The following is a 25,706-nucleotide window of genomic DNA, read 5'->3' on the forward strand; positions in this document are numbered from 1 at the left end:
CAGAAACTATAAAACTCTTAGAGGAAAACATAGGCAGGACACTCGATGATATAAATCAAAGCAAGATCCTCTATGACCCAAGTCCTAAAGTAATGGAAATATAAACAAAAGTAAATAAGTGGGGCCTGATTAAGCTTAAAAGCTTTTAAAAGCAACGTGAAAAGACAACCCTTAGAATGGGAGAAAATAATAACAAATGAAACAACTGACAAAGGATTAATGTCCAAAATATACAAGTAGCTCAGACAACTCAATACCAGAAAAACAAACAACCCAATCAAAAAGTGGGGAAAAGACCTAAACAGACATTTCTCCAAAGACGACATACAGATGGCTAACAAACACATGAAAATACGCTCAATATCACTCATTATTAGAGAAACACAAACCAAAAGTATAATAGATATCACCTCACACTGGTCAGAATGGCCATCATGGAAAAGTCTACAAACAATAAATGCTGGAGAGGGTGTGGAGAAAAGGGAACCCTCTTGCACAGTTGGTGGGAATGTAAACTCATACAGCCACTATGGAAGATGGTATGGAGATTCCTTAAAAAAAAATAGAAAACCACCATATGACCCAGCAATCCCACTCCTAGGCATATACCATGAAGAAACCAAAATTGAAAAAGACACGTGTACCCCAGTGTTTATTGCGGCACTATTACAATAGCTAGAACATCTATTTCTGCTTCATTGACTATGCCAAAGCCTTTGACTGTGTCGATCACAATAAACTGTGGAACATTCTAAAAGAGATGGGAATCCCAGACCATCTGACCTGCCTCTTGAGAAACCTGTATGCAGGTCAGGAAGCAACAGTTAGAACTGGACATGGAACAACAGACTGGTTCCAAATAGGAAAAGGTGTCCGTCAAGGTTGTATATTGTCACCTTGCTTATTTAACTTCTATGCAGAGTACATCATGAGGAACGCTGGGCTGGAAGAAGCACAAGCTGGAATCAAGATTGCTGGGAGAAATATCAATAACCTCAGATATGCAGATGACACTACCCTTATGGCAGAAAGTGAAGAGGAACTCAAAAGCCTCTTGATGAAAGTGAAAGAGGAGAGTGAAAAGGTTGGCTTGAAGCTCAACATTCAGAAAACAAAGATCATGGCATCTGGTCCCATCACTTCATGGAAATAGATGGAAAAACAGTGGAAACAGTGTCAGACCTTATTTTTTTGGGCTCCAAAATCACTGCAGATGCTGATTGCAGCCATGAAATTAAAAGACGCTTGCTCCTTGGAAGGAAAGTTATGACCAACCTTGATAGTATATTAAAAAGCAGAGACATTACTTTGCCAACTAAGGTCCGTCTAGTCAAGGCAATGGTTTTTCCCATGGTCATGTATGGATGTGAGAGTTGGACTGTGAAGAAAGCTGATCGCCGAAGAATCGATGCTTTTGAACTGTGGTGTTGGAGAAGACTCTTGAGAGTCCCTTATACTGCAAGGAGATCCAACCAGTCCATTCTAAAGGAGATCAATCCTGGATGTTCATTGGAGGGACTGATGCTAAAGCTGAAACTGCAATACTTTGGCCACCTCATGCGGCGAGTTGACTCACTGGAAAAGACTCTGATGCTGGGAAAGGTTGGGAGCGGGAGGAGAAGGGGACGATGGAGAATGAGATGGCTGGATGGCATCACCGACTCTGTGGACATGAGTTTGAGTGTATTCCGGGAGTTGGTGATAGACAGGGAGGCCTGGCGTGCTGTGATTCATGGGGTCGCGGAGAGTCGGACACGACTGAGCGACTGAACTGAACTGAACTGAGAACATGGAGGCAACCTAGCTGTGCATTGACAGATGAATGGATAAAGAAGTCGTGGTGCATCTATACAATGGACTATACTCAGCCATTAAAAGGAATGTATTTGAGTCAGTTCTAATGAGGTGAATGTCCCTAGAGCCTTTTATACAGAGTGAAGTAAGTCAGAAAGGGAAAGATAAATATCGTATATACAGGGAATCTAGAAAGATGGTACTGAATAATTGACTTGCAGGACAGCAGTGGAGAAACAGACAAAGAGAACAGACTTATGGACACGGGAAGAGGGGAGGAGAGGGTGAGATTTATGGAGAGAGTAGAGCAACATAGAAACTTATGTTACCATATGTAAAATAGATAGCCAATGGGAATTTGCTGTTTGTCTCAGGGAGCTCAAACAGGGGCTTTGTATCAACCTAGAAGGGTAGGATGGGGAGGGAGATGGGAGAGAGGTTCAAGGGGGAGGGGACATATGTATACCTATGGCTGATTTATGTTGAGGTTTGACAGAACAACAGAATTCTGTAAAGCAAGTATCCTCCAATTAATAATAAATTAAAAAAAATAACAACAACCAAAAAACAACTAATCCAAAAACATCATGTTGGACTCCAGAATTATTTCAAAAAGCAGTAAAAGTTAAAAATAAAAAAAATCAAATAACAGGAAGAGTGTTTAATTATCAAATTCCATATAATAAATGAAGATTTATAAAAGATCATAAAGTAAAACTTTAAAAAGATATTCATCTCTTTTTAAATAATATGGAAAAATCATACAGGTTGTGAATTGCATGATAGTTTCTGGGGCCTAGTAAATTATTTATTTGTTTATTTTGTTAATAGTAGCATACATTTTTAAAATAATCACGCATTTAATAACCTGAATCAATAAGAATGTTATTATGATCAAAATATGCATGCATACAGTTTGAAATGTCCAGAGAATGAAGCACAAATCTAGCCTTCCCAGCCAGTAGAACAAGAGAAGAGAAGGAAGAAGGCAGATGGAGCCCCAAAGGCCTGGGAAGAATAGATGAGAAGCATACTTTATACTTAAACAGAGAATTGTATAAGAATAACACTTACATGATAATAGTCCTAAGACTGTACTTTCAGTAATGATGTGGAATCATCCAGATCAACTATTTGTGAGTGTGATTACCAAATTAGCATCTCACTGAGCTAAATACTCTATGTATGTGTTCATTTTGGGGTTAAGGAGTTAGATTTTTGTTGTTTAGTCACTAAGTCATGGCCAACTCTTTTGCAACCCCACAGACTGTGGTCTGCCAGAGTCCTCTGTCCACTGAATTCCCCAGGCAAGAATACCAGAGTGGGTGGCCATATCCTTCTCCAAAGGATCTTCCTGACCCAGGGATTGAACCCATATCTCCTACATTGCAGGCAGATTCTCTACCACTGAGCCACCTGAGAAGCCAAGGAGCTGGGTAAGAGAGCTAAATTTGAGTAATTCTTGATTAGACTAAATAGAAAATTCTCCAGAAATAACCCTGTCCAGGTCCATTAGAATGAATACCAAGTATCTATTCTAGTCTTTCTTCTTCTTTTCAATGTGTCCCAAAATATTGTGCTGCCCTGGTGTGCACTCCAACTGGCTTCTCTCATGTCTCAGAATCCTTACTAGCATTACTCAGTTCTGATCATACAATTGATCAAAATATTCAAGTATGAAATGCTTACCAATGAACTGTTACCCAAGCTGGCTCTACCACTCATCACTATGGATTTTCCTCTCTAGTGATTTTCAACCCTGCTTGCACATGAAAATCAAATGGGGAGCTTTTAAAACTAATATTGCCTGAGCCCCATCTCAGGCTATTAAATCAGAATCTATGAGAGTGGGGCTCCACTCTGTCTTTTTAAAAGCTCCCTAGGCAGTTATAATGTGCAGTCAAGGTTTAGACCTACTGCTTTAACCTGAATGCATACTCAGCATCTTCTCTCTCTCTGCCATGCTACAGTGATCATAATATTTATATCCAACTCTTCCAGTGTCAATTGCCATTTGCTAGGTAAACACCAGCTAAGAAAGAGAGTCCCACTGTGAAGAAACACATGGGTATCATGATATGTCAAGTATGTATGTAACATTACCTCTGTCAAGGTGTTTTATTTATTTATATAATATATTCATCTACTATAGATATTGATCTAGCTATACATTTGAACATAACTCTGGGTCACTCAGAGATCCTGTACTTGAGACAAGAGCAACCTTCATCCAGGTGACACATGAAAAAAAAATGTACTCTTACAAAAATGCTGCCAGGAAATTTCTATAGATATGTTCCTGAAAGAAGCTTAAATGGTGATGTTTTGTCATAACAGGAGAGAATTCTGCCTTGCAAGAATACTAGGTAGGCAGCCATTCCCTTGTCCAGGGGATCTTGCTGATTCAAGGATAGAATCTGGGTCTCCTGCATTGCAGGCAGATTCTTTACTGTCTGAGCCATGAGGGAAGCCTTCAGTACACACTTTAAGGGGTAAAGAATCCTTCATTGTAATCCTCTCACTCTATTAAAAAAAAAGTTTCATGATAGGGTTACTTATTGTTATAATTTTTTATTATTAGACTGCTGCTGCTGCTAAGTCGCATTAGTCATGTCCGACTCTGTGCGACCCCATAGACGGCAGCCCACCAGGCTCCCCCGTCCCTGGGATTCTCCAGGCAAGAACACTGGAGTGGGTTGCCATTTCCTTCTCCAATGCATAAAAGTGAAAAGTGAAAGTGAAGTCATGTCCAACTATTAGCGACCCCACGGATTCTAGCCCACCAGGCTCCTCCGTCCATGGGATTTTCCAAGCAAGAGTACTAGAGTGGGGTGCATTGCCTTCTCTGATGTTAATACACAATAACAAATAAATAAAATATGTATTTCTGGACTACAGTCCAGAACGCTGAATCAGAATATCTAGATGTGAGCCTGAAAGTGAAAGTGAAGTCGCTCAGTCATGTCCAGCTCTGTGACCCCATGGACTGTAGCTAGCCCTCCAGGCTCTTCTGTCCATGGGATTCTCCAAGCAAGAATACTGGAGGGGGTTGCCATTCCCTTCTCCAGGGGATTTTCTAGACCCAGGGATCAAACCCTGGTATCCCGCATTGTAGGCAGATTCTTTACTGTCTGACCCAACAGGGAAGCCCTAGATGTGAGTCTAGATACCTTCATTTAAAAAGTATCTGACATAACTTTACAACAAATCTGAGTTTAAACCTGTGAATTATATTGCAGATGTCTCTTGTTTTAGCAGTACCCCCCCTTCTCTGCCCTGGGCTCTTTCACATGGGACCAACCCTTCAGAAAGAACCTTCATTGATTGGGGTTGAGGTGCCAGAAGAAACTATGATAAAGTAAGAGAACTGAGCTCTCTGGAACCTGTCTATTCTATACTAGCTGCTGCTGCCGCTGATGCTAAGTCACCTCAGTCGTGTCCGACTCTGTGCGACCCCATAGACAGCAGCCAACCAGGCTCCCTCTCTCCCTGGGATTCTCCAGGCAAGAACACTGGAGTGGGTTGCCATTTCCTTCTCCAATGCATGAAAGTGAAAAGTGAAAGTGAAGTCACTCAGTAGTGTCCGACTCAGCAACCCCACGGACTGCAGCCCATCAGGCTCCTCCATCCATGGGATTCTCCAGGCAAGAGTACTGGAGTGGGTTGCCATTGCCTTCTCTCTACACTAGCTAGTTTATAAAAATTAACCAAATGAGTGCCTACTAAGACACATTCAGGAGAGGCAATCTTGGAAACTCAAAGAAAAGTGGAATTTCTGACCAATAGATTCTTCTAATCTTTAGTCTAGGATTTTCTATTAAATATCTTAAGTGCATGACTATGAAATAGTCTAGACATTCTAGTCTCTTGTCAAGAAACCTCTTTTGATTTACTCTATGCAATTTTTTTTCCCCTTGCAGGGTACATCTTTTTGAAAGTGAGCCCCTATTGCAGTTGTGGAGTGTCATGCCTGAAAGTGAAAGTCACTCAGTCATATCTGACTCTTTGTGACCCCATGGACTATACAGTCCATGAAATTCTCCAGGCCAGAATACTGGAATGGGTAGCCTTTCCCTTCTCCAGGGGATCTTCCTGACCCAGGGATAGGACCCAGGTCTCCTGCATTGCAGGCAGATTCTTTACCAGCTGAGCCACAAGGGAAGTCAAAACCATAATATATATGGAACTTTAAGGTATGTCTAATTTCAGATATCTTGGATCATTTCTCAAATTATTGAAAGATTTCAGAAATTCCATCGCTTTGAAATCTCTACTGCTTTTGCACTCAAAGGTAATACAAGATACCTTTCATTCATTCCTTCCAAGTCATAAGCTGAGAGTCATCTATATCTTTGGATACTAAAGGTAATTAAAACTTGGTGCCTGTTCTTGTGGAGCACAGCCTAAGAGAAAAGGCAGGTATATAAATGACCATGTACATTAATTTTGGGGAAAAAATTATCTAATCTATCTATCTCTCTACCTCTCTATATAAAATTGCCTTGGAGAATAAATCTTTTAATTTGGGGGGAAAAACCTATCTATCTGTCTATGTGTCTATATAAAATCACCTTGGAGAATATATCTTATCTCCTGTGCTTGGCAGATAATGATAATTTTAGAATGCATGAAAAAATGAAATTACAATACTGAAAGTAGTTCCCTATAAGTTAGGGGGAGAGGGAGCACACATTTTAAGCCACGGGGGATGTGGGCAGGCGACAGATAAGGCAAGGAATCTTATTTTAGCAATGGAGAGGTAAAGAACCTATAATGATCTATTCTGTGAAAGGAGTGTGCTCCTTAAATAATCACTATCTGACATGCTTTTTCCATTTGATGACTAGATTAACTGTGACACAATAGGATTTAGGGCATGGGTGAGGGAAGGAAGAAGAGCTCTCAACAGAGGATGGAAATAGGGCTAGAGTACAGGGTTGCCTGGCCCCACCAACTAGAGATGTCATTGTGAATGGAAGCACCCATCAAAGAATTTTTAGCGTGGAGTCCTGGGATGTCTTCGTTTGTCACCCCGGACTTCTAGCTATAGCAGGAGTCTCAGATGCTAATTGCCACCATGAGTTCCTAGATTTACACACTGAACACTATGACATAATCCTGGAGGAATACAAGGAGATTGGGGAAGACAGATCTCTTCAGTCCTGCTGTGAGAGTAGAGATAAGCAAACCCAAAGCGAACCTGACAACTTTCCCTTTAATTGATTTAAATTAGGAATTTCTCCAACTTCCAAACTGTTTTCTAATTAAGTTCGATATGAATGATGGCCCATATTGCAGATGGTTGAAAGGTGAGTTTTCTAAAGTAATAATGAAGCAGGAATGTGATCTACTTTTCTGGAGGTGTAATCCATGCTATTCAGATGACATCTTTCAACATTTTGGGGAGGTGGTGGTGATTAGCTTATTTCAGGTTTTTAATAAAATAATAAATCCCACTCAAAAATCCTTCCAAACACTAAGGCTCATCTTATAAATAATTTTAATGAGATTTATTTTTATTCATTTTAAAAATTGATATGTGCTCGTGAGAAAATATTTGGGATATAGAAAATAGAAAAATAGGGAAAAAATGAATACCCAGAATAACAGATACAGTCACTGATAAAAATTAACATTTTCAGTATATTTTTCTCATGCTTTACAGTTTAAACTATGAATAATTTCAATATTATATTAAATAATGTATCTATAAAGAATATATCTTTTCATGTAATATAAAACAAATGTTTCCATGATATTAAAATATTTTGCAAAGGTGAATTTAATCCTTGAATAGTATTTCTTCATATAAAGCATGCCGTAAGTAATTTGTCCACTACTCTTTTTTCAATTTTAAGCATCGTTTCCAATTATTCAATATTTTGAATAAGGCTACACTGTATATCCCGTGAAATTAAAAGACGCTTACTCCTTGGAAGGAAAGTTATGACCAACCTTGATAGTATATTAAAAAGCAGAGACATTACTTTGCCAACCAAGGTCCGTCTAGTCAAGGCAATGGTTTTTCCCGTGGTCATGTATGGATGTGAGAGTTGGACTGTGAAGAAAGCTGATCGCCGAAGAATTGATGCTTTTGAACTGTGGTGTTGGAGAAGACTCTTGAGAGTCCCTTATACTGCAAGGAGATCCAACCAGTCCATTCTAAAGGAGATCAATCCTGGCTGTTCATTGGAGGGACTGATGCTGAGGCTGAAACTGCAATACTTTGGCCACCTCATGCGGCGAGTTGACTCACTGGAAAAGACTCTGATGATGGGAAAGGTTGGGGGCGGGAGGAGAAGGGACGACGGAGAATGAGATGGCTGGATGGCATCACCGACTCTTTGGACATGAGTTTGAGTGTACTCCGGGAGTTGGTGAGGGACAGGGAGGCCTGGCGTGCTGTGATTCATGCGGTCGCGGAGAGTCGGACACGACTGAGCGACTGAACTGAACTGAACTGAACACTGTATATCAATGTGCATATTTCAACTTTTCATTGTTTTTGCTTTTGGGGGTTTGTTGACCTCTGAGAATTTATTTACAGAAGTAGTTTTTCTTAATATTTACTCTTTTGTCTTGAACACTGAAGCTGGATTTCTATATATTTGATTGATGAGAGGTAGAATATTTCCATGTGTATTTTTCAATCAGTATTTCTTCTTCTCATAAATTGTCTATTCAGTTTTTTTTAACATATGAAAACAATGTTAGCTACTGTGTGTGTGTGCTCAGTTGTGTCCAACTCTTTGCAACCCCATAGACTGTAGCCCACCAGGCTCCCTGGCCGCAGAATTTTCCAGGCAAGAAAACTGGAGTGGGTTGCTGTTTTCTTCTCTGGGGAACCTTCACGACTCAGGGATCGACCTTGTGTCTCCTGCATTGACAGGCAGATTCTTTGCCACTATGCCTCTTTTTAAATGATATGATTGGGTTTTGAATAGATTTTTCAACTACAAAATGCATGAAAACTCATTCTTTGTAGCTATACCATTCAAAAAATTTTAATAAAATTACCTCAAATCAAACAATAGCAGAAACTCCCTCCAACACACACATATACTCACACTTTTCTTAAGTTCTTGCGGCTGGACTACTTACAAAGTGACCACCAAAGATTCAGTTCAGTTCAGTTCAGTTCAGTTCAGTCGCTCAGTCGTGTCCGACTCTCCGCGACCCCATGAATCACAGCACGCCAGGCCTCCCTGTCCATCACCAACTCCCGGAGTACACTCAAACTCATGTCCACAGAGTCAGTGATGCCATCCAGCCATCTCATTCTCTGTCGTCCCCTTCTCCTCCCGCCCCCAACCTTTCCCAGCATCAGAGTCTTTTCCAGTGAGTCAACTCGTCGCATGAGGTGGCCAAAGTATTGCAGTTTCAGCTTTAGCATCAGTCCCTCCAATGAACATCCAGGATTGATCTCCTTTAGAATGGACTGGTTGGATCTCCTTGCAGTATAAGGGACTCTCAAGAGTCTTCTCCAGCACCACAGTTCAAAAGCATCGATTCTTCGGCGATCAGCTTTCTTCACAGTCCAACTCTCACATCCATACATGACCACGGGAAAGATTAGCAGGAGAAAAAGAAACTGATTTTAATTTGTGCACACAGAGGTCTCATAGAAACAGGAGGTAAATTAAGGCATGGCCAGGGTAGGCCTACTTTATACTTTTAAGACAAAGAAACAAATTTGTGAGGAATTGACATGACAAAGAAACTAAGGCTTTGGGTGATTAATTAGAGAAGAATCTAAACAGAGTTTGGGTTTGAGGGTATTAAATTAAAGAAGTAACAAGGTTTGTTTATGCAGGCTTCTCAGCCCTAATGAATTTCCTGTCTCTGGTGATAAGGGTGTCCTTCCACCTGCAGACTGAAGGAAGGCACCTTTCATGTAAGAGATTTATTTCCTGCTTTCAGGGAGACAGGGAAGAGGGTCAAAGTGTCACTTGCATTGGCTGCTTCTTAGGTAACTTTGATTCAAAATAATCAACATGCCATTAAGCCATATGTTGGGGTGGCATGCACTGAGCCTCAGCAACACTCACCCTCTTACCCCATTCTCTATACTTCTTTCTCCTTAAAGTAACCTACACAGCATGTTCCATATAGCATTCAGGAAGCGTGGACCCTGACTCTTTTCCAGGGGTGTGTAGGTTGATTTTGAGACATGGAAAAAAAAAAGAGGATTTATCTCCTAGACTCTCACTTCTCATTCTTCTCCCTCAACACTAAACACACACTACTGGCAAGAGGACAATTAGATGTCACTGTTTAGAGATTCTGCTTTTCTTTTGAAAATTGTGTTTAGAGAAGCTGGTTGGATTCTCTAGGAGAAGAAAGTTTTAAGAAACTGTAAAAGCAACTGACATATGAAGTCTCTGGTTAGGGCAATATTTGTGCTTCACAGTTCATGCAAGAAAAATAAATATATAAATAAGCAAATTAAATATATTTATTTTCTTCATAAGGGAGAATACTGAACATTCAATGAAATCAGTTTTGCACACACTTATCTCTCTGCACTAACTCTTTACTATGATAATTTTCTACAGTGGTTTCAAAGGTTTTAGCTCTATTGTTTCTGCTACTGACTAAGATGACTGGTCACTAATAAAAATATCTAAAATAACAGATATTCCTTTATGAGTCAATGAACATGTTCATACCTAGCTAATATAAAAGGGAATTTGCTCTTGGGTAGTTCTATATAAAGTGCATTTCTCCATTAAAAAAACAAAAACAAAAAAGTACAGGTCGTTTTCTTAGCCAATTGCTCTATAAAATTTGAGATGGGTTTCTGAGGTGAAGGGGGAATTAAAATAATTCAATAAGAAAGGTATACCTAAAATTTCTATCTTTAAATTCTTACTAAAATGAAATAAAATGAAAATGTAAGATTCAAAATAAATTTGAACTATGAATATAACATGAATTGTTAGTAATGTTATTTTTTCCTGCTAGATAGTAAGTAACTGGGATTCATTGCTCATTCAGTCTCTCTTTCAAGCTTCTTTCCTACAGGTATTGCTTCCACGAGGGATATTTATTTTCGTTTAGTTTCAACCTTCTGACCTTAGCTTCCTTGATTGAAAAATAAGATTAATATTTCCTACTTCACTGCATCTCTGTGAGGATTATAAGAGAATTATATGTAAATTAAATACCAGGATACCTAGCATTTGATAGGTACATATTAAAATATATTTCTATCAGGTTTATAATTTAACTAATTATAAATTATATATGGCATAATTCAAAATTTTTCAGTCTTTTTTATAATTGGGGCGATGAGTACCATCTACCATTTTAGTACTTCAGAGAAAATGGTAAAAACCTAAGAAAGACAGTCTCCATTTTGAAACTTAAAGGAAAGGATTGATTAATTTCCCTCAACAATGACATTTTTTAAAGAGAGGATCAATACAGTGAGATGTAGAAGAGAATTCCTCTTCTGATCATTGATGAAAGGAAATATTAGCCATACTTTAAACATATGTGGCTAGCAAAGAAAATAGGGAATGACATTGTAGGATCCATAGTAAAGAAACAAAATGGAAAGTTGGAGGAAAACGCAGAAGGGCCTCTTAAAGGTGAATCACAAATCATGCCTTTGTTAAATGTCTGTGTGACTGTGAAACTGTCAGGATTTGTTTAGCTAATCACTCTAACTTGTTAAAATTTTAACCATGGCTCCTTTTGCAGCATTTCAAGATTCATAATGTTCCTTTTACTATTTGTTTCTTGTACTTGAAAAGATGATCTCACATGAATATTTCTTATCATTTAACTACATAAGGGCATTTATTCCACTCTCTGACCCACCACCCTCCACTAGTTGAGCTATAGGTTCCTATTCTAGCAGACTACCTCTGTCCTCCTGTCTTCGACTTGGATTTCTAGATGTATTCCACGGTAAGTAAAGCACACAGGTACTGAGGAAATGGACTTGAGGTGAAGAGGAGGAAATGCCATTGGTCATTTTGAGGGAAATGGCCAAAGTGTTGAATATTTATAGAAATAATATGCTAAGAAATTTAGTATTACTTTATTCAGTATTCATTACAGTGTTCCAATATTGTCATTATTTGTATATCCATTATGTAGATGAAGAAATTGTCTTAATGTATACAACCAGTATGTTTTCAATAAACCCTGGCTACTCCTGAAAGTAATGGCTGTGAGATAGCTTAGTGAAGTTTCAAGAAAAAAACCTGCAAGGTTTTTGAGCATCAAAACTCAGGAAATTCATCAACTTGCCCAAGTTTATATTGGTAAGTAGGTGACATAAAGGCATTTGACCACAAACCTATAAATTTGATCTGAAATCTAAATCTGAAATCAGTTCTTGACTCGTTTATAATGTATTTCTTTACATATTTGTCTGTTAATGGGTATGTAAATGATATAAATACAAAATAAAGCTTGGCATTTCCTCCATAAGATCAGAGCCTATAAGGAGAAATAAATTTGATATTACAAAGCATCTAAAGTATAATATATATAATGATTGTCACCAGATAAGAACAACAGAAATGTTCTATCTCATCATGAGATGTTCTTATCTCTTCACAACTATGAGATGAAGTAAGAGAGGAGAGATTTGAAAAACCTGAAGGAGAAATGAATAGTCCTCTAGTCACTTTCTAAAGTGGGATTAGGTAAGAAGATCTGTATTAGCAATTTTGAAATCAAAGTCAGAACTGATCATACAACCATTCTACAAGAAGAATGCTCTTAATTTAGCCCATGGTGATTAAGAAAATGTTAATAGTTTGGTCTCCATCTGCAAAAATATTTGAGTAATATTAATAATGACTTTTTTTTTTGGGGGGGTGTCATTTGCAGAATCTCAATTCCCCAAACAGGGACTGAACTTGGGTCACAACAATGAAAGCCCAGAATCCTAACAACTAGGTCACCAGGAAACATTCAGTCATGACTTCTGAAATTTACTTTAGGCTTAATATTTTTTAAAAAATGCTTTGCCTGAGAAATTTTGGAATAAAAACAAAAATAATTGGAAGGACTGATGCTAAAGCTGAAACTCCAATACTTTGGCCACCTCATGCGACGAGTTGACTCACTGGAAAAGAGTCTGATGCTAGGAGGGATTGGGGGTGGGAGGAGATGGGGCCGACAGAGAATGAGATGGCTGGATGACATCACCGACTCGATGAGTTTGAGGACATGAGTTTGAGTGAACTCCGGGAGTTGGTGATGGACAGGGAGGCCTGGCGTGCTGTGATTCATGGGGTCGCAAAGAGTCGGACACGACTGAGCGACTGAACTGAACTGAACTGAACTGAATTGGAATGGTTCTTAATGTGTTTGATATTTTGAACTGCTTGGAAGAATCTTTACAATAATTTGCATATTATATTCCATTCAATATAGAAACTACATTTGAAAAAAAAGTTAATTATATAAAGTCTAAGAAATACTGTTTCAATGATTCCCCTACTTGTTAATAGGATGTTTCTTCTCTTGATTGTACTAATTTGGTATTTTTAAAAGGATAAATTTGGGGGAGTTATTCAGACCTATTTAATCCCTGCCTCTTCTAGTTACTTGCTTTGTCTGTAAATCTTCTGAAACTATTTTTTTCATTTACAAAAAGAGGGTTTATGTTCTGGGGATTAGTGGATTAAATAAAATGTATTCATTAAAAAAGTAGCCTGGTTTCTAGGACCTAGCAAACACCAAAAGTTCCTTTTCCCTGGATAAAATACCTGCTATTATGTCTGGTTGATAATGGTTATTCAGAACTCATGACCTTCCTGTGAAAGTGAAAGTCACTCAGTCACATCCGAGTCTTTGTGACCCAATGAACTATACAGTTCATAGAATTCTCCAGGCCAGAATAGTGGAGTGGGTAACTGTTCCCTTCTCCAGGGTATCTTTCCAACCCAGGGATCAAACCCAGATCTCCCACATTGCATTGCAGGTGGATAAGTCTTAAGTCTCCCCAAAATTAATAGATAATAGATAACTAATAGAGTATATGTTGCTCTAACTTTACTTGTGATACTTTAGTCGTCACATGTTTGATTTCCAAGCAGGGGCTGAAACACTCTTGAATCTTCCTCTTTTTTCTCTCATTAGCAAATGCCAAAAGAAGTTTCTGTAGTCTTTCCTCACTGTGTCAGCTGTGAACTATAAGATACACTAGTTATAGACTAAACAAAAAACACATCAGCAGTGACTTGTAAATAATGAAAGTTATCATTGTCATTAAAGACCAGCTCAGCTGTGAAGTAACTGATTTTAAGTTTAATGAATAAATGAGGCACTCTGCTAATATTTAACTTTAATTTTCTGACAAGCAGCATGTAAGGAGTAGCTTTTAAAATTTCACAGGAGAAGAGAGAAATCTGGATATATTTGTCTCAGGAAGAGAAAGATAAAACAACTGGGAGAAGAGACAAAAATTAAATATAGGAACAGAAGGACAAGTGACGAAAAGGAAGATGCCTGTATCAAAAATATTGGTGACCTGCAAGTCCAGTACTATTATGATTTGCAAAGATTTAAAAGAGGGAAAATGGGGACTTCTCTGGTAGTCCTGTGGCTAAAATTCTGTGATCCCAGTGCAGGGGGGCAGGGTTCTAGCCCTGGTCAGGGAATTAGAGCCCATATGCTATAACTAAGAGTTCATATGCCACAATTAAGACCTGGCACAGCCAGAAAAGTAAATAAGTGCTTCTAAAAAATAAAATAACATCCTGTTATTTAAAAAAAGAGAGAGAAAGTAGTCACTTGGATGTTCTTAGACTGTTGAGAGATAATGCTATTTCTGTTCTTTAATGAACTTCTTTGGAAGAGAATCATGCGTTTTAGTTTGGTGTAAAAGTAAGTGTGATTTTGCATTGTTGAACTTTACTTTTTAATATTAGAATACATTCTTAAATAAATGTGGTTGTGTTATAAATCATTTTTTAATGTGCATTTCTCCCTTGATGTCTTTTTGCTAAGGACTTATTATTCACTGTTTATTTTATATTTATTTTAGACTATAGAAATGATGTTAGGAAAAAAGCAAATTTGAGTAATTTTTTATTCGAGTTCAAAATGAGTCTTAAAGCAGCAGAAACAACTCACAACATCAACAGTGCATTTGGCCTAGGAACTGCTAATGAACATACAGTGCAGTGGAGGTTCAAGATGTTTTGCAAAGGAGACTAGAGCCTTGGAGATAAGGAGCACAGTGGCCGGCCATTGGAAGTTGACAATGACCACATTGAGAGCAATCATCAAAGTTGATTCTCAACTACACGAGAAGTTTCCAAAGAACTCAATGTTGACCATTCTGTGGTCATTGTGCACTGGAAGCAAAGTGAAAGGTGAAAAAGCTCGATGAGTGGGTGCCTCGTGGAACTGACTGCAAATTAAAAAAAACATCATTTTGAAGTGTTGTCTTCTCATAGTCTATACAACGACAATGAACCATTTCTCAGTTGAATTGTGATGTGCAACAAAAAGTGGATTGTATATGACAACAGTCAATGACCAACTCAATAGTTGAACCAAGAAGAAGTCCCAAAGCTCTTCCCAAAGCCAAACTTGCATCAACAAAAGGTCATAGTCACTGTTTGTTGGTCTGCCACCAGTCTGATTCACTACAGCTTTTTGAATCCCAGGGAAACCCTTACATCTGAGACACACGCTCAGCAAATCAATGAGATGCACCAAAAACTGCAAACCTACAGCTGGTATTGGTCAACAAAAAGAACCCAGTTCTTCTCCGTGATGATGCCCGCCCCCATGCTGCACAACCAACACTTCAAAGTTGAAAAAATTGGGCTATGAAGTCTTGCCTCATCTGCCATATTCACCTGACCTCTTGCTAACCTACTACCGCTTCTTCATCATCTCAACAACTTTTTGCAGGGAAAATGCTTCCATAACCAGCAGGACACAGAAAATGCTTTCCAAGAATCCATTGAATCCTAAAGCACATATTTTTATGCTACAGGAATAAACAAACTTATTTCTTGTTGGCAAAAATGTGTTGATTGTAATGGTTCCTATTTTGACTAATAAAGATGTGTTTGAGCCTAGTTATAACGATTTAAAATCCATGGTCCAAAACCGCAATTACTTTGTACCAACCAAATACTCTTGCCTGGAAAATCCCATGGACAGAGGAGCCTGATAGGCTGCAGTCCATGGGGTCGCTAAGAGTTGGACACGACTGAGCAACTTCACTTTCACTTTTCACTTTCATGCATTGGAGAAGGAAATGGCAACCCGCTCTAGTATTCTTGCCTGGAGAATCCCAGGGATGGGGGAGCCTGGTGGGCTGCCATCTATAGGGTCGCACAGAGTCGGACATGACTGAAGATACTTAGCAGCAGCAGCAGCAGCAACCAAATAACTCTCAAAATACATATGTGAGCTTATCTATCATCCCAGCTTTAAATGTCGTAAGAGCAAGAGGGAAAGAACAGAAGGAACATATAAGTAGATGGAACATCTTCCTGTTTCTAGGTGATTGTACCCATGATCATTGTTGTTGTTTACTCGCTAAGTCTTGTCAGACTCTTTTGTGACGCTATGGAGTGTAGCCCAACAGGCTCCTCTGTTCATGGGATTTCCCAGGCAAGAATTCTGGAGTGGTTTGCCATTTCCTTCTCAAGGGACTCTCCCCAACCCAGGGATCAAACCTTCATCACCTGCTTGGCAGGCAAATTCTTTACCATTGAGCCACCTGGACTTCCCATTAAAAAATATATATATATATATAATTTATTTGCTATTTATTTTTCCCTGCACTGAGTCTTCATTGTGTATGTGGGCTTTCTCCAGTTGCAGCAAGTGGGGGCTACTCTCTAGCTGTGGTGCACAGGCTTTTCATAGCAATGGTTTCTCTTGTTGAGAAGCACAGGCTTCAGTAATTATGGCTTGTGGGCTCAGTAGTTGTGGATCCAGGCTCTAGAGCACAGGCTCAACAGTTGTGGCACATAGGCTAAGTTGCTCCATGGCATGTGGGATCATCCCAGATCAGGGATCAAACCCATGTCTTCTGCATTGGCAGGCAGATTCTTTACCATTGAGCCACCAGAAATGGACCTCTCCTTTGAGGCAAATACACTTGAAAGAATTGAGACTCACAGGTATTTGACGTAAGCTTCAAGGTCACAGGGTTAATATATGACCACTAAGGATTAGCACCTAGGTTGACTAGTTTGACTCCTAAATCCATGGTTTTCCATTTCACTGCTTTGCCTCCAAGGTGGAGATTTAGTCTAATTGGTCATTGATTCGTCATATTCCCCTCTCTCTTACAAAGACCTAAGTCCTTACATCCTAGAGATAAAGTACTTACTAACTACATAAATAAGGGAAAACTTCCAAACAGGTTTTCAAAACCCAATCATTGTCAAAGAGGATTCTCGTAAGCCTTGAAATAAATAACCAGTATACAGGAGCTGGTGGGTATCATTCATTGAAACACTGTTCTGGGGAGAGAGGAAAGGACAAGCTTGCCTGACCTAAGAGTTAAATCTCCATTGTTGGAATATAAGTATCACGTTTAAGGATTCTGACACTGCTGCACATTAAGCTCATGTCATAAACCTCCTTAAGCCAAGTTCTGAGAATCTGGCTTCTGCCTAATTAGATAACATTGCTCTTAGGGCAAATGTGAAAGTCACTTTTCCTGATACTTACAGTCATTTGCTTTGCCCTTTTCATTTGCACGTAGGTTTTCTTGAACTTTTCTACTGAAATAAGCACTCTTGAGAATGATCTATATTATATCACAGATAAATTCAAAATGTAGATTCTGGGCCTTTAAGGTAGAAGAGCTGAGACTTATCTATGTTGAAGGAAACATCCCTCTTCATAACTTTGTCTCTTACCTTTTCACAGGTAAAAAATATAACAGATTTCCCTCTGGTTCAGAAGGATTCAAAAAAGTTCTGATAAGCCTATGTGATAAGCTTGTCATGCTGCCATCCATGGGGTTGCAAAGAGTCAGGCATGACCTAGTGACTGAACAGCAGCAAGCCTGTAGCAATATTATCAGAACAATAGAGCCAATATTTTATTATCAAATTATTTAACAGATTATACTGATACTTAGATACTTTTTATCCTTTAAAGTAATGCCTGTGTTAGTTCGGCTTGGTTTGGCTAAGTGTAATTTAGTGTGGCTTAGGGCTTCCCTGGTGGTTTAGATGGTAAAGAATCCACCTGCAATGCAGGAGGCCCAGGTTTGATCCCTGGGTTGAGAAGATCCCCTGAAGAAGGAAATGGCAACCCACTCCACTATTCTTGCCTGTAGAACCCCATGGACAAAGGAGTCTGGTGGGCTACAGTCCATGGGGTCACAAAGAGTTGGAATGAGTGACTAACACTTTTTGTTTTGATTCAAATTCTCCTTCTTCACCAAGGTCTAGTTGCTCTGTGGAGTGTCCACGGCAGTGAGGTGGGGAGGTAGGAAGTACAGACACGGCATTTCCTATAAAATCTCAAAATAAAAGATGTTTTTACCTTAGAAAGAAAAAATACAGCTTGAAAACCATTGACTTCTTATACTGATCCATTTCAGATATCAAGGAGCTAAAAGTATATCCCATTGCATTACATAGCATAGATTATCACTGATTCATATAATATTCAATATTTTACCATATTAGATTAGACTTTGTTTCAGAGGATTTTCAGATTCAGGGCCACACTCCTCTCTTTTATTATGTAAGATCGTTCTTATTTTACCCCTCCTGACTTCCTTTCCCCTTTAGTAACCGTAAGTATCTTTGCCATGTTTATTAGTCTATTTCTGTTTTGTATACGGATTCATTTGTATTTTTTTTTTTGGATTCCACATACAGGTGATATCATATAAAATGTGTCTTTGGCTTAGGAGTATGGGTTAACAGATACAAATTACTATACATAAAGTAGATAAGCAAAAGGGATTTACTGTGTAGCATAGAAAGCAAGCTCAATATCTTATAATAACCTATAATGGAAAATAATCTGAAAAACATGTAACTGAATCACCTTGCTGTACAGAGTGTAAAACTATCACCATATTGTTAATAACTGTATATCAGTTAAAAGAATTTTTCTTACAAAATATAAGGCAATATATACTCAGTTTTGATATGCCTACAAACTTATTTTGGGGAGAAACCTAATACAATGTCAGAACTTGCTACAGTCTCTTGCAAGATAAGATTTCATTGCTCTGTTTTTGTTTAAAATATTGATTTATATGATACAGTAACCACTAGTTTGTATTAATTTTTTTAATCCTTAAATTGTTATTTTACACAAAATCAGTACCCCTTCCAGGCACCAATATGTAGGAGATGCTGTTTGACACAACCCATGGATGATCTGAACCATTTCAATTAGTGCTGTTTTCTGAACAAGTGGAATGGCTGATGTTGCTTTTGCTACTAAGGATTCGGCTGCTTCAGGAATTTTTTAATGTTATTAATTGCAATGACAGAGCTTCCAGTTATGCATAAAATGTAAATATGAATGCTTACTATCAACATCACGGTAATGATGCTGGGCTTATTTTTTCCAGGACTAGAAACATTGTCAGTTTTAGATTAATTTTAATAAGAATTAATGGCTCCTTAAATAAATGATTGTTGACAAGCAACACTTTCAGAATCAAGTATTTTCAGATGGGTGTTTGTAACTTGGAGCAACGTCTGTATGTATTTATACCAGTAGCTCATTAGCTTACTCATATTTTATTTAAAGGCTCAGCTTTATATCATGTTGAGACTTTTTTTGAATACCACTACAGTCAAGGCACCCTACCAGTTATTTGACATCTTTTCAATCAAATTCTTCACTATCACTGTGGCACAGAAACTATTGTCCTTATTTTGTATTAGAGAAAATGAAGACTAGTAAAGGCTAAAGTGTCACTGCAGAATATGTGGATTTGGTGAGCAGTTGATTATTTTTTTCTTCTCCATGATATGCCAGATGCTTTATAAGAAGTCTATCATTTAATGTCTTCAACCCTGCATGCGGAGATATGCTTTCAATTAAATGGAATGTACCTCTGTCTCTTTTATACATGTAGAAACATTATCAGATAATTATCATCATATGATATTCTGGTACATTATGATAATCCTGCAACATGGCTAGGATGTTGGAGGGAAACAATGCCACATAATTTTTACAGATATATTTTCTGAGTTATTAATATTCATGGCTTTTATAGCAGATCACAACTCAACATTTGAAAACTTTTTATGCTTGGAATAGTAAATCATTAACAGACATTTTTGAAGGTCCCTCTGGGCACCTGAGAGCGCTTCTAGTGGATTGAAAGCAACTATATTTGTATGTACCCTAAATTTCTCTAATTTAAGTGACAGAAAAATTGTCAAGGCAGATGAAAAGTCAATCATGCAGCAGTTGGTGATGATGGCCTTTGTCAGAAATAGGCTCCAAATTCAGAGACTAAATCCATGAGAATGTTTTGTTGTTGTTTTGTTTTACAAAATTTCGAATTTTGGGCTCTCAACTAAGAAAATAAATGAGTCTTATTTATCCATCGCTGTCAGTTTGAACATTCTCCATGGGTGGCTTAGATACTGTCTCAACCAGAGTCCCAATTGTGACAATTAGGTATCACTTTGAACTTGAATTACAGTCCCAGTGGTGAAAAGTCAGAGCTTCATCCACTTAATTAATCTTCTTTGTTCTACTCATTCAACGTTATTAGGCAGGGAGAAACCTTTCTATCCTTGCTGCCTTCCTTCCGTTCCTGGATACCACCCCCACCTCTCACCATACAGACTTACACACATGTACCTGTATGAACCAGTCTGCAAAGATTCCCCATTTAAAGCTAAAATTTTCATGCATGAAATTCTTTTATAGGTAAATCTCTAGTGCTGTGAGAATCAGAGAATATCCTTCAGTTCAGTTCAGTTCAGTCATGTCTGACTCTCTGCAACCCCATGAATCACAGCACGCCAGGCCTCCCTGTCCATCACCAACTCCCGGAGTTCACCAAAACTCATGTCCATAGAGTTGGTGATGCCATCCAGCCATCTCATTCTCTGTCGTCCCCTTCTCCTCCTGCCCCCAACCTTTCCCAGCATCAGACTCTTTTCCAGTGAGTCAACTCGTCGCATGAGGTGGCCAAAGTATTGGAGTTTCAGCTTTAGCATCAGTCCTTCCAATGAACACCCAGGATTGATCTCCTTTAGAATGGACTGGTTGGATCTCCTTGCAGTCCAAGGGACTCTCAAGAGTCTTCTCCAGCACCACAGTTCAAAAGCATCAATTCCTTAGTCTTTCTCAATTGGAAAAATGAAACTACTACTTTCAAAAAAGGGTGAAGTTTGTTAGAGGAATGTGGTGAGCCTTAAACTAACATTTCGTTAATATCATGTGGCAAGTCTAGTGATATGTGCTCTGTGTAAATTGCCTATATAATCTTCAAAAATTATATTTGGAGTTAGTATCATCAGTTCTCTACAAAAGGAGACTTATTTTTTTAGAAGCTAAGTTAGTTAAATAGTCATTACACCTTGGGTAACAGTGGACCTGAAATTTTGATATAATTCTAGGTTATTCCCAAAACACATCTTTCAACTTAATGCAGCACCCTGTAAGATGGTAAATGAAAAAAAAAAAAAAAAAAGACAAAGATTGTTCTTTAATTCTCCAGAGTTCAAATGCTCCTATTCAGAATAGGTGGCAGTGCATGTAGAAGGTTCAGACTTCAGGAGAAACAATTATATAAGACACAAGGCCCGTTACTATCTTTACAACTGGGTTATTCTTATTCTTCATGTATTTTGGGTGCATACTGCATGATAGCTTCACATACAGACATAGTGAATTATCTGGTAGGTAACAGTTTCAAACATTCTGGATATCCATCGTCTGTTCCCTGAGGTCAGCTCTCTGACCTTCATAATCCTTCCGGGTCTCACAGGCCTGACACACATGGATTTTATCAGTAAGACCTCCTTGACCCCTGGAGTCCCACTGGGTACATCAATTGGAGAAATCCAGTGGAGGTTAGAGAATAGAAAGAGATAGAGATTGTGATGCTTATACCTTTGGCTCTCTCCATGCTGGATCCAGTCTTGGAAACATATAAACAATCCTTTTCCAAAAACCCCATCCTTTGTCTGTGGAATCTCTGCTACAGTTACAGCTGTTTTCAGGTTCCAATAACTTCTCCTCTCTTAAACCTCAGGTCTTAGAATGGCAATGCCTCCAACTATGCCCACTCCAGTATTCTTCCCTGGAGAATCCCAAGGACAGAGGACCCTGGTGGGCTGCTGTCTATGGGGTCGCACAGAGTCGGACACAACTGAGGCAACTTAGCAGCAGCAGCAGCAACTATGTTTAAACCCAGATAATTATGGATAGACATACTTTGTTCATTTCCCAGGCTTCCCTGGTGGCTCAAATAGTAAAGAATCTGCCTGCAATGCAGGAGAGCCAGGTTCCGGGTTTCCTAGGTGGTGCTAGTAGTAAAGAACACCAGCCAATGCAGGAGACATAAGAGATGTGGGTTCATCCCTGGGTCAGGAAGATCCCCTGGAGAAGGAAATGGCAACCCACTCTAGTATACTTGGTTGGAGAATCCCAAGGACAGAAGAGCCTGGCGGGCTAGAGTCCATAGGGTCACAAAGGGTCGGACTCGACTGAAATGACTTACCCCACACACACTCTTAATAATAATGTCTTTATGAATAACCCTTTCAGTAAGCTCTCTTTAATTATTCCATTTGTACAGATGATCATTTTCATGCTAGGACCCTGATTCAGTTACTACAGAAGACCTTAGATGCAGCTGAAGAGAAATCTCTGAGACTATATTATAATCCTAATAAAACTTTAAAAACAAAAAAGATGGCTGAGGTGATCACCACTGAGACAATGGCTTTAGAAAATAATTCTGTGAAGTGTTTTCCTTCTCATCATAAATACAATGGATATGCATACATCTTGCTCTCAACTAATAGCATGGTTCTTTTTTTAAATTTTTTTCATAACATTAATATTTATTGCTTTATATGAATACTGTATTGAAATGGTTCTTTTTTAAAATCTAAGTCTATATAGAATTTCTCCCTCAGATAAATATGTGTAACCCTAATAAATCACAATTTCACATATATCCTAATACATATACAACATGGTATTTTATTTAAGAAAAACTGATTTCAGAAAATAAAAGCAACAATAGAAAAATTCCCAATATCACCTGCATCTCTTACAGAATTTTAAAGGAAATCCCATTAATATTCCAAAGCAACACTTCGTCATATACTTTCTTATTTACACTGAGATTGTCTCTCTACTCACCAGCGCCCAAGCCGCTCACTTGCTTAAACAGTAATTCACCATAAAGAATATTCCTTGAATTGAATTTCCAGCTTACAGACTATATCTAACTTTGTATACCTCATTCTGTTTCTTCCTGTTTCCCTATTTTTCTCTCTTCCTCTCTTTCCCATTATCCACGTATTTTATAAATTGCATATATCACTCAAATTCATACTCAAAGATAAAACTAATTTAAATGGATAGAAGAAAGAGAAAGGTGACTGGAAAATTTTTTCTTTTTCTAGTGCAACGTGTGCTGTTATGTTAGGAGACGTATATGTTGAACAAATAATCCTATGCAGTTTAGGTTTCAAGGTGTCCTTAGGGAAAGTGAAACTCCTAGTAGACACTCAGAAAGTAATGGGCCTCAAATTAAAAATCAATGCAAAGTAAAAAATTGCTAACAAAAAGAAAACTAAAAACTAAGGGAGACAAATCTATATTCAAAAAAGCTCTGAAATCTAAAAATTGATAAAATGAACTTACTGACAAAACAGAAACAGACTCACAGACATAGAAAACAAATTTTTTACCAAAGGGGAAAGAGTGAGGGAGAGAAAATTAAGAGTTTGGGATTAAACTACCCACAATACTGTATATAAAATAATCAACAAGAATCTACTACTGTATAGCACAAAGAACTATACACAATATCTTATAAAAACCTATAATTAAAAAGAATCCCTTGGACTGCAAGGAGATCCAACCAGTCCATGCTAAAGGAGATCAATCCTGGGTGTTCATTGGAAGGACTGATGCTAAAGCTGAAACTGCAATACTTTGGCCACCTCATGCGACGAGTTGACTCACTGGAAAAGACTCTGATGCTGGGAGGGATTGTGGGTGGGAGGAGACGGGGACGACAGAGAATGAGATGGCTGGATGGCATCACCGACTCTATGGACATGAGTTTGAGTGAACTCTGGGAGTTGGTGATGGACAGCGAGGCCTGGTGTGCTGTGGTTCATGGGGTCGCGGAGAGTCGGACACGACTGAGCGACTGAACTGAACTGACACTGGGCTTCCTTGGTGGCTCAGAGCTAAAGGATCTGCCTACAATGAAGGAGACTGGGATTTGATCCCTGGGTCAGTAAGATCCCCGGGAGAAGGAAATAGCATCCCACTCCAGTATTCTTGCCTGGGAAATCCTATGGACAGAGAAGCCTGGTGGGTTACAGTCCATGGAGTCATAAAAGAGTTGGACATGACGTAGCAACGACACAACAATCAACACACACAAATACATATATAGATATTATTTGCTGTATACCTGAAACTAACACAACACTGTAAATCAACTATATATCAATAAAAATAAACAAATAAATAAAAGCAAAAAACACAAAAAGCCCAAACATGGTCATTGACAACATTCTGATAAATGTGTACTATAAATAATCACATATATGTTTGATGTTGTGTAAATAACAAATAACTTTTGCTTTGATCTGTTATTTTTATGCTTCAAAATTAAATTTCTAAAGTTGTCTTAAAATATTCTATAAGGCTTAGTATAATTTACCTGCCAAATTCCTGCTTAGACATTTATGTTATTTCAATTTTTAAGCACTCTATCTGCTATTAAAATAAAACATTTGTCCATGTCTGTGATTACTTCTCTGATGGATTACTAGAAAGGACGTACAAGTCAGAATATTTAAGTCCTTGATTTACATTGTGGAAGAGATTTCTTGAGAGGTAGAATCAATCCATACTTCTATCAGCAAAAAGTGAAACTGAAAGTGAAAGTCTTTGTCAGTCATGAGTGACCCCATGGACTGTAACCCTTCAGGCTCCTCTGTCCATGGGATTCTCCAGGCAAGAATACTGGAGTGGGTAGCCATTCCCTTCTCCAAGAGATCTTCCTAACCCCAGAATCGAACCCAAGTCTCCTGCATTGCAGGCAGATTCTTTATCGTCTGAGCCACTGGGGAAGCCCTATTTCTCTAAAAAATCTCCAGCTATTTATAAAGTGCCAGTTAAATAAGTAAGAAATGGCTTATTGTTGTTTTCATTTGTATTGGTGTGAAGTTTATTATGTATTCCACAGGTTTATTGATCATTTTTAGTACTCATTTAGAAACTTCTCCATTAATACATTTTGCCTATTGTACTACCGACAAATATTTTATTAAATTTTATGGTGCTTCAAATTAGGGCTTTATTTCTTTCTCATTATTTTTGCATGTTTATATTTTTGTGATTTCTTGTTAATAGGACTTTTTTAGAGTTTAACTTTCTACCTAAATATGTTTCTGAAGAATTTGATCATTCAGTTCAGTTCAGTTCAGTTGCTCAGTCGTGTCTGACTCTTTGCAACCCAATGATAACTATTATCAGTTAATATTATTGTTCCCAAGTATGTGTGGACTTATCTGTATATATGTTTTTATAGATGTAATCTTTTTTCACACATAAACTCTTCATCAGGTGAAGTTTTAATACATAATATGAAAGAATAATATAATGATTTCTAAGTTTCCCCTAAGTTGTAGAATTTTTTACTATCATTTGTTAGATTGCCTATCAATTGTCCCACTGATTATGATAGTTCTCCCCCTGCTTCTTTAAAA

The sequence above is a fragment of the Moschus berezovskii genome, chromosome 22 (genome assembly GCF_049115385.1).
Source record: "Moschus berezovskii isolate FMDL1 chromosome 22, NW_MosBer_1.0, whole genome shotgun sequence".
Classification (NCBI taxonomy): domain Eukaryota; kingdom Metazoa; phylum Chordata; class Mammalia; order Artiodactyla; family Moschidae; genus Moschus; species Moschus berezovskii.